Source organism: Microtus ochrogaster, chromosome 5, assembly GCF_000317375.1.
Source record: "Microtus ochrogaster isolate Prairie Vole_2 chromosome 5, MicOch1.0, whole genome shotgun sequence".
Taxonomy (NCBI): Eukaryota; Metazoa; Chordata; class Mammalia; order Rodentia; family Cricetidae; genus Microtus; species Microtus ochrogaster.
Window position 1 is genome coordinate 42,142,952 of NC_022012.1, and position 10,600 is coordinate 42,153,551.

Here is a 10,600-nt window from a genome sequence, read left to right on the forward strand (position 1 = left end):
ACATCTAGTGGGCTGTGGTGCCTCACGTCTTTAATCCCAGCACCGGGAGGCAGAGGCAGGCCAGGCTCCTGAGTTCAAGACCGGACTGGTCTACAGAGCTAGTTATAGGAGATACAGGGCTATGCAGAGAAACCCTGTCTCGGAGAAAACAAAAACAAAAACAAACAAAGGAAACAAACAAACAAAAAAACAGACAAAAATGTCCTGGTCCCTACTGCCACTGCCTCCCTCCCCCACCCCCATCCAGTTGGTCAATACTTCCTGTATAAAAGCCTCCAAGGCTTTTATAAATAGTTTGACAACCATTTCCAAAACCCCATCGGTGGGCAGGAGCCATGGGCCTGACAATGGCAACACCTAGGTAGCAAAGACCAGGAAAGGAGCCACTGGTAAAGGCATTTGAGGATCAGATAAAGACCCTGTTTATAGTAGGGCTGAGGAGTCCCAAGGCTTTCCTTGCTGTCAAAGAATCCAAACTAGATGACTCTGCATTGCGAGTGTGACAGGGTCCCGAGGATTACTCTGCCGTGTGTGGAATAAAGGAACCCAGCAAGGTTCATTTCGGGGTGGCAGCTCTTCTGGGGCTGAAGAGGACGGCAGGAGAAAAACTGTTTCCAATGGCTCCAGCTTGACACTGAGCTCTTTGCTTGATCCCTTTGCTTCCTGCGCATTCCCTGGGCAGCTCAGCAAGCCCCCTCCCCCATTCCCCACCCCTACAGGCCCTGGCAACCTTTCCTCTCTGGCTGTAACATTCCAGAAAATCTCCGCTCAAGATTGATGGCTTCATAACCTGCCCAAAGTCCTTGTGCCGCTGTCGCCTTGTCATGAATCATAAATGCCACATCGCCCGACTCCCACCAAACAGGACCCGAAGGACACCCTTGAGCGTGGGCGGGCGATGGAATTACTCCTGCTGGCCGGACACTGGGCCTGTGGCCATGAGGAGTAGCAGGCAGGGCCCTGCTGCTGTGGATGAGGACTACTTCAAGGTCTCCATGCTCTCTGCTCTGCCCGCCTTTTCTCTGGCATTAATTTAATCACACCAGCAACAATAACAACACTCACGATTACTGAATCGGGCGTCTAATCCAACCTGTCCATGCGTATTTCAGTTTTGTCTCCTTGGGAAGCTTGCAGACTGGCTTTTTGGCGTCGTCCGTCTCATGGTTGGGAAAAAGGAAGCCAAGTGAGCGGCGCATAGGATGTGGTTCGGATTCTGAACTCACACTGGCTGGTTGTAGTCGTGGAAGTGAACATTAGCGGAAGAGAAATCCTGTCTGTCCCGGGTTCTTTCTGTCCCTGGGGAAGGCTCCCGTACACTGGCTTTCATTGGTCCTGTATTCCAGACACGGAATTAGTTTATTATTGGGGCTGCTCTATCAGTGCACCACCAGCTGGGCTGATTAAACCGCAGAAATTGTTTGTCTTACAGTTCCAGAGTCTCAGAGTTCAAGATTAAGGGGGTGGCAGGGCCGTGCTGCCCAAAGGCACTAGGAGAGGTCAGTGTGGCCCTTCTCTCCAGTGCCTGGTGGGTCCTTTGCTGCCAGGAGCACCACTCCAATATTGTTGATTCAATCTCTTTCTCTCCTCTGTCTCTCTTTCTCTCCTCTGTCTCTCTGTCTCTCTGTCTCTCTCTCTCTCTCTGTCTCTCTCTTTCTCTCTCTGTCTCTCTCTCTCATGGTTAGGATTGAACATAGGACCTTGTGCACACTAGGCAAGGCCCTTAATACTGAACTGTATCCTCAACCCTCTTTTGATTTTGAAATCAGGTCTTACTAAGCTGCCTGTGCATTGAACTCACCTGTAGCCTAGGTAGGCCTTGAACGTGTGACCTTCATGCCTCAGGTCACACTAGCTAGGATGACAGGCCTGTGCAACCAGGCCCAGATGCAGGTCCCATCTTCCTATGGCTTTTCTCCCTGCATGCAGGCTGCTTTGTCCAGATAATGAGATGAGTCGCTGAGGACTAAGGCCCCTTACGATGACTTGATCTTACTTCCAAATAAGGCCACCGTATTAGTTTCTTTCCTCACTGTTGTGACAAATAGTGGAACCAAAGCAACGTATGGAAAGAAGGGTAGACACTTGCTCACCATTTGAGGGGTATATAGTCCTTCATAGCAGGAACAGCATCTGTCAGGAGCTTGAGCTGATTACAGGGCACCCATAGTCAGGATGCAGGCAGAGAGAAATGCCATCTTCAGCTTGCCTTCTTCTATTTCTTTCATCTGGCACCCCAGCTCATGGCATGGGATCACCCACCTTCAGGGTAGCTCTTCCCTTTTTGGTTAAGCTTTTCTGGATACATCCTCATAGACACACCAGAGGTGTGCTTCCATGTTCATTCTAAGTCCAGTCTAGCCGGCAATGACAGCTACACCAGTAGAGTCCAATTCACCAGTGCTGGAGTCAAGGCTTCAGTATCGTTGTGGGGAGACTCAGCTACACTTGGAATCAGCTTCCTCATAGGCTCCTCCACATATGCCTGCCCTGTCTGTAGTCTGTCTGCCATCCCTGACACCCGCCTTGCTTCCTACGCTTGCTTCCCTGCTCACACCCCAGGCAAACGCCTACCCTGCCCCATCTGGCTTCCTTGTCTTCCTGTCCTGATGTTTAGCTGTTTTGAACTCAGTCATAGGACCTTGGGGAAGAAGGGAGAGGGTAGCCAGGAGAGGGTCTTCTTTGAGGAGTGGGGTTGGGAATGACAACGAGGGAGGCCCAACCCAAGGGCCCTTCTGCCCTTGGCTGCCCTTGAGCAGAGTCAGTATTTTAAGAGGCGCTGGGCCGCCCTGACTCCTGGCATCTCAGTTTTATGAAATGAGGTTTTGCAGGCATGAGCTCATCCAAGTGCACAGATTACTATTAGCGATAGCGCCTCACAAGCGCTCTACCTATTGTCCCGGCTCACCGAGTGCTCGACAGCCCTCCGCAGGGGAATCGGAACGCACAGCACCCAGTTCTATCAGCACGTTCTATATCTCTCTCTGCCAGAGCCAATGGCCACTCAATATCCCAGGAGATAGCGATCAATCGCAGCACCACAGAGGAAACCGATCAGTGGAGGAGGACAGTCCCTATTCAGAGATTAGCTCATCCAGGGGGAGGGGAAATTAACGGTGCTAATTCAGTAGCAATTTCAAGTCTTCTCAACAAGGAGTTTAATCTAGATTGAATGAAGTTGAATCCGCGCACCTGCTGTAACAGGACAACTTGATGAAACTCTTTCAGGAACTAGGGATCATCCTGTTTTCTTATTTTCTTCCTATCTCTCGTCCTGTAGATGACGATTGCCAAGTGGCAGAGTCTGCTGCAAAGGGCTTTGCATTTGATAACAGCACTGGATAAGATGGAAAATGTCCCTGTTTGAATTCAAATGGCAGGTTCAAGTGTACATGCCACTTGTTTATTCCCTATCTGCAATGTGCTCGGCAAACCTTTTATAAGCAACGGTTACGTGCCTGGCTTTGTGGTGGGCAGGCATGGGGTCATGGCTATGAATATGTGGCCATTTCTCCCACTCAAGTGCTCTTAGTAGAGAAAATAGTATTGAAAACGAGAAAGCAACTGCTCGGAGCAATGAGTGCTTGGGAGACATTCGAGAGTCATGTTTTTGGAAATGCAGAAAAGGGGGTAATTAATTCAGGGATTTAGATACAATATGGGTAGGGAAAGTGATGTGGGAGGTATATTTGAAGGGCGAGCGGTATTTTCCAGAGAAACATTACTTTGGAGTGGAGGTCAGGGAGTCTTCATTCCGTCACGGTTCCAAAGATCTGGGCTGCCAATAGTAGAGCCAGGCTTGAACCCTGCCTGGACCCTGAGTGCAGAGGCAGTGCTTTCCCTGTTAACTACATTCATTTCTAGCTCTGAGATGAAGGACTCTTCATTGGGGGACAGTTAGAAGAGGTAGCACCTGGGGAAGTCTCGTCTTAAAAAAAATAAATAAATTTTAAAAAGCTGCAGGGCCAGCTGTCCAGCACTGCCAAGAAAGGCTGTAAGGCTGTGACTCAGGCTGCGTAGCCAGCAACGGACTCAACCTCTGGGTGACCCTATCAGCACGTGGTGTTGATGAACAGTCACCCTCCCAGTCCAGGCCCGGCTGTATGGCTTCCTCCAACAACTGAACTGATTAGGAGACAACTTGGACTTGATTAGAGATCATTGTCTCCATGCAGCCGTGCCTGTGAGCCTGCTCATTTTAGGGAGGAAAAGGATGCTTTGAAAATACAGCAGCAGGCATCTCATTGCCCGACTGAAAGACAGCCTCAACTCAGCCCCTCTCCACATCTGGTCTTTCTCTGCTTTGCTTCCAAATCAGTACTGGCCTTTCCTAGGAGGGACTGGATGGGCAGGGCAGAGTGGGGCCCCTTGCCCACATCCCTTCTACCCACAGCAGAGTACCCAAAGTGCATATACCCCAAGGGATGGCAAATGGCGGTTTCTGTTTCCTTCTGCTTTCTCAATCTGTTTCCTTGTGATTACTCCCGTCTATCTGCTGAGCCTACAGACATTGCTGCAAATCTTCAGGCTCTGGCTCTTCTCACATGATGGTGCAGCCATGCACTGCCATCCAGGACTGGCCTAGAGCTCAGAGAGGTAGAAGAAGCACCTGCCAGTCATGGCTGCACTTCTCTGGTCCAGCCGCTCGCCAGCCCCATGAATTCTGGCAAAGCTTTGCATCTCCAAACTCGATCTTCATTTTTCTTCCTCTTCCTGGTGGCGCTTCAGAGACAGTCAACAACTAGCTAACTAGGCCCTGAGATGGGAGTAACACAGACAGGTCTCCTGACGCTTCAATGGACTTCTAGATCTGTCACTTGACTTTCACCAACTAGCAAGCTTTGAACTTCAGTTCCCTCTTTGTGAAAATGAACAACTTCCGGTGTGCAGCAAGAATTCAGTGAGGCGATGATTAAAATGCCTAATGAAGGAGAATCTCTGGTCTCGGCTACAGCTCTTCCCCCTTCAGCTGCACTGCTTCCCCCATCCACCATCTCCCCATGGGGAAGGGCTGGCCATACTCCCAAAGCTGCTTATGAAGGTGCCCTTTTTCCCTTGTCCTCGCAAGAGACTCTGTTTTGTCCCCTCCAACCAGCTGCCTTCTCTGCCAGCCTGGCTGCCTTGCCCTGAGAGACCCCTGCTAAACAGTCCCCATGTCCAAGAGTCCAGAGCCTGGCCATGTTGGGTTTGTCCGCAACTCCTGGCAGCCAGGTCGCTGATTTATCTCCTGATGCACTCTTTGCCATCTGTTTTTATATTGCTTTCAGCACAAGATAAGTGGTTCCCATACAGCGCTGAGCTTCAGAGATTGCAAAGTTCATGAGTTTGCAGAATTTATGATAAGGCAGAGAATTGTCTTAGCACATTATTCATGGGCGCAAGGTCCAGAACAAAATGCCGCTGCTTCCAGATGTTTCTTCCCTTCCTCCCATCCTCTCTCTTCAGAAGGTAGGGATGATCAGCCAGTATGCCCTTCTCTTTATCCTGGACTTTGTGAAGCCTTCAGTTTCTTCTTCAGTGACACAATAGGGAGTGTCTCTTCACAGGATCAAGAATGAACAAGGAGCTAAGCATAGAACTGTCCTCCAGGGGTAGCTGAGTGCCCATCCTGGTGCTGAGCAGAGACTGGGTGGAGTACCAGCTAACATCAACCTTCTGGTCAAGTCTTTGTTCTAAAAATGTTCCAACATTTAGTTTGATGACCGGTATCATAAATTATAAATGCACAATAATAGGCCCCAAATGGTTGTGTGCAGCATAGACTTCCCTATCCACTACTGTCCTTATCAGAAATGTAAAGTCGACGACATTGTATTGGATTCTCAGTCATGTCACTTGCTCAGTTTTACTGGGACATGCTGTTTAGCACATTCAAGTCACAGGCTGTTCATTTGAAAAGCAAAGTCAGTGACTACCATCTCATTAACTGAGGATTAAGTGAGACAATGTACATAATGATACATACTTCCTAGAAAGCCTTATATGTGCATGCTCATGTGTGCACATGCATGTATGTCTGTTGTATGCATGTGTGTGTGTGTGTGTGTGTGTGTGTGTGTATGCCTGTGGAGCTCAGAAGTAGACGTTAGGTACCTCCATCTGTTGATCTCCAACTTATTTTTTGAGTCACTTAAACTAGAGCTCACCCATTTGGCAAGACTATGTGGCCAGCTAGCAAACTCTGGGTATTCTCTTGTCTCTTTCTGCCCAGACCTGGGATGGCAGGCAAGTGGCATTATGATTATGTGGGTGCTAGGGATTCAAACTCTAGTCCTCAGGCTTGCATGGAAAACACTTTACTGAATCATCTCCCCAGCTGCCACATAATTGGTTTTATTGTTAACTATTATTTGGTTTTGGTTTTATTTCTACATTAGGTCTGTGGGGACACAAAGTTCCACAGCCCTGCTTTCAAGGAGTTCTGAGTAGTAGTCCTGAAGAAGCTACTTACTGCTTCTGTAGAAGAGGAGCCTACCTCGTAGGTAGAGGGTTAGGGTTTGGCTGTGGGGCTGATGGTCAGAGCAGGAATTAGTTGAGAATATTCTAAGAAGGAATGAAGGTGGGCGCAAATTCTTAGAGACTGACAAACCCCTGCACTCTAGAACTGCATGTGTCTTCTGAGTGTGCCAGGGGAAACGAGACCACGTGGAAGGAATGCAAAGTGAAAATGAGTCGATGCAAAGTCGACCTGCTCAGACTTCACACATCACCATATACACGGTGAACCACTGGGCAAATTTACTCATTTATTTAACATGAGCTATCAAAAATTCACTGCCTCCTATATAGGAGGTATAGAAATCAAATATACATACATTATGCTTTAATTTATATTTCACAGCCATTCTGCAAAATAGCTCTGAAGATGCTCATCATACAGATGAGGAGACCAAGACGAATCCACCCACTTGTTTAAGATGGTGCAGCAGGCAGTAGAGCTGGGATTTCTTTGCTGAGCTTTCTGATATCAAAACCTTTCACCACTATTTTGTGGTTCATCCTTGGCATGTTAATCTGCCCCTTCAAGACCATCTTAAATTGCATCTTAAAGTTAGGAGAGTGTGACTTGTAAGTTAGAGCAGGCCTGGAAAAGCCATGAGTTAAAAGGACTGAGATGGACCAGGCAGTGGGGTGGTAAGCTTTGTCTGCTAATGTACAATGTCACAGCTTGGTAAGTAGTTGGAAGCAGCGGAAAAGAGTTTAGGCTGAAGTATCAGGTGTCCAGAATGTGAGTAAAGACATTTGCAGGACACTAGAGGTATTTATAGCCCTGGGGAATCAGTAGGGGTCTTTGGGAGCCAGGAACCTAATTCTATGAGGGTTTGACTGGAAGCCTACATCTCCCCTGAAGACCCAGCTCCTGGACTGCCTGGCCCTTCTGTACCCTCCTGTCTTTCCCTTGACTCACAGCAGTGAGCTCTGCTCTTTCTCTTATAAGTGCCCCCCCCCCCTTGGAAGAATTTTTCTTGGCCCCACAGAAGATGTGTGTAACTTTTTCTCTGTTGTGACTCTAAGGTGAAATGGTCCATGAGCTCGTGTGTTTGTACATTTGCTCCCCACAGACACTGCTGTTTTTGAAAGATGATGACAATCTTTAATAGGCGCCTCAACAGAGGAAGTAGGTTAGTGGGAGCAAAACTAAAGATTTTTATAGTCTGACCTCATTTCCTGTCAGTTCTGGTTCCTGGCTGCAGATTGCAAGGTGACCTAGTGCTCCTGTGACCAGGCTTTCCCTACCATGACAGACGGTATTACCTCAAGCTGTAAGCCCACATGAGCCTCCATCCCCACCCCACCCAATCCCTTTAGTTTGCTTCTTGTCAGGTATTTGGTCACAGAAACAAACAAATGATAACTAATAAAGTCCCCAAGGGTCTTTGTGCATCTCCCTAGGTGTCCCCACCAGCTTGGCTTGCCCTCGGAGATACAATCAGACCAAGCCAAATGACAGACTGTGACAGAGCAAACAGAACAAGTGCAGGGAAGGAGGGAAGGATGGAGAGTGATCAGAAGAGGGGTTTGCAGACGTGGTTACGAGCAGAGTGCTGGATCTTAAATCCCAGCCCGATGATAGAAAACGTATAGAGGCATACTGGCAGCCTGGAACAAAGATCTCCAGTCAGCAGGAAAGAGCGGCCTGGAGTGGGGGTGTGGCTCATAAGGGTCACAAAAGCTCTTCCGTCAATGCCAAGCCCCGAAAATAACCAACTTTTGTAGAGTAAATTTACATCGTCATGAGTTTATTTTTAATATCCTCGACTGCAGCAAATCCCTATGAGATATAACCAGGCAGGAATCCACTGTGCTGAGTTACCTTGGCCAGAGCCTTAAGAAAGCGTCCAAGTGATTCAGGGCTGCATAAGGCAGGGCAGGACAAAGATGGGGTCGCAAGAAGGGCACAACACACCATTCAAGTCCCATGCTGCCTGGCACGCTCTGCCATGCTCAGTCCTATGTAGTGCCCCTCTCACAGGCCAGGAAACAGGATTCTTGAAAGTTTCAGTCAAGGTGGCATCAACCGTAAGAGGCAGGGTCATCCCTGGGGTCAGCAGTGTCCTGTTCTGAATGTCATACTTAAATCCATGGGCTTCTGCCCAGAACCTGGTCTGAGCCACATAGCATTCTTGTGGTTATGCGAATGAAAGTGGCTCCCATAGCTCATAGGGAGCGCCATTATTAGGAGGTGTGGCCCTGTTGGAGTAGACGTGACCTTGTTGGATGAGGTTAGGGGTGGGGTTTGGGATTTCAGATGCTGAAGTCACACCCATTGTCTTTCTCTTCCTGCAGATCCAGATCCAGATGTACAGCTCTTGGCACCTCCAGCACTGTCTGTCTACCCACCCCCACCGCCATGCTTCCTGCCATGGTGATAATGGACTAACCCCCTGAACCTGCAAGCCAGCACCAATGAAGCATTTTCCTTTCTAAGAGTTGCCGTGGTCATGGCGTCTTCACCTCTTCGCAGCAATAGAAACCCCAGCTAAGACAATTCCTATTCCTAGTCATATTTCCCTGAGGTGTTTATATTTTAATGATGAGCTCTTGAAAGGAGAAAACCCATCATAACTCAAATGGTAAAGCTTTGACTTCTTAATAGAATTTTGGGATAATGCTTTCTTTTAGAGCAGCCTAATATGTTAGCTACCGGCCACGTGTGGCTCTTGAACACTTGAAATGTGGTTAGTCTGAACGGAGATGAGCCACAAGTGGGGAATGCAAGCCAGATTTGGAGGACTTTGCTCGTTCATAATTTTGGTAAAGACCATATGAGAAAAGACAAATAATATGGACATAATGTGTTAAGTAAGACATCTTTCTAAAATTAAATTTATCTGGTTTTCCTATATTTCTACAATGGTGGAAGAAATTTTGATTCCAAAATGTGACTCATATTTGTAGCTTCGTTTGCATTTTTAGATTTTTATTTCGTTTTGAGAATTTCATGCATGAGTACATTGTTCCTTCATCATAACTTCCCTCTAACTCTTCCATGTCCCCTCCCCATCCATGTCTCAAAATCAGATCCTCTCCTACCTACTAAGTTCAATTAGGGCTGCCCGTATGTATATAGGGCTGACCTTTGGGCATAGGCACCATCAGAGGGCTTGCTCCTGAAAAAAAACTGTCTTTCCTTTTCTTTGCAGCCATTGGCTGCCTGTACTATTTAACTAGGGGTAGGGTCTGGTGAGCCCTCCCGCTATTCGTGCAGGACCATTGACTGGTGTGATCTTATGCAGGCAACCATGTTGTTGAAAACTCATGGTTGCAATATTTCTGTCTTGTCTGGAAGACACTGTTTCTCAGCAGACCCCTTGTCCTCTGGCTCTTACAATCCCTCTGCTCCCTCTTTGTTGGTGTGTTCTGAGCCTTGGATATAGGAGGTGTGTCCCAAAAGTCCCATTTGGGGATGTGCACGCCACCCCCACTTATCCTCTGCAGTTCAACCGGTTGTGGTTCTCTGTAAATGGCCTTGGTCTGCTGGAAAGAAAGGAAGGAAGGAAGGAAGAAAGGAAGGAAGAAAGGAAGGGAGGGAGGGAGGAAGGAAAGAAGGAATGAAGAGAGAAAGAAAATGGAAAGAAAAGAAAAAAACCCAAACAACAACAACAACAAAATAAATTAGCTTTCTTGATGGTGAGTGAGAGCTGCACTCACCAAAAAAACCCTAGAGTGCTTGGTTTATATTTTTCATAAACATATTACTCTTGACAACATTCGTATATTTCCTATTTCTTTCATTCAAAACATATTTATTAAATGTGACTACTCTTTACTAAAGATTTATTATGTTCCAGGAGCCTACATAGTTAATAGAATTGCTAATGTATCATTATATACATTTTATAGATGAATGTGAGAATCGGCCTGGTAAAACTCAATGCCCACCACCTTTGGAAAGCAAAGCACAGTGCATGAGTACAGATATGAGCTCCAGCTTGGATTCAAATCTCACTTCTGCCATCATTGTGTAGGCTGACCTGGTGCCCAAGACTTAACCCCTCCATGTCTTTGTTTCCTATGACGTACCCAGAGATCACAACAGAACCAGCTTAGAACAGTTAAGAGAATTTAACGATTTTCTACACATTAAATACTTTGAACA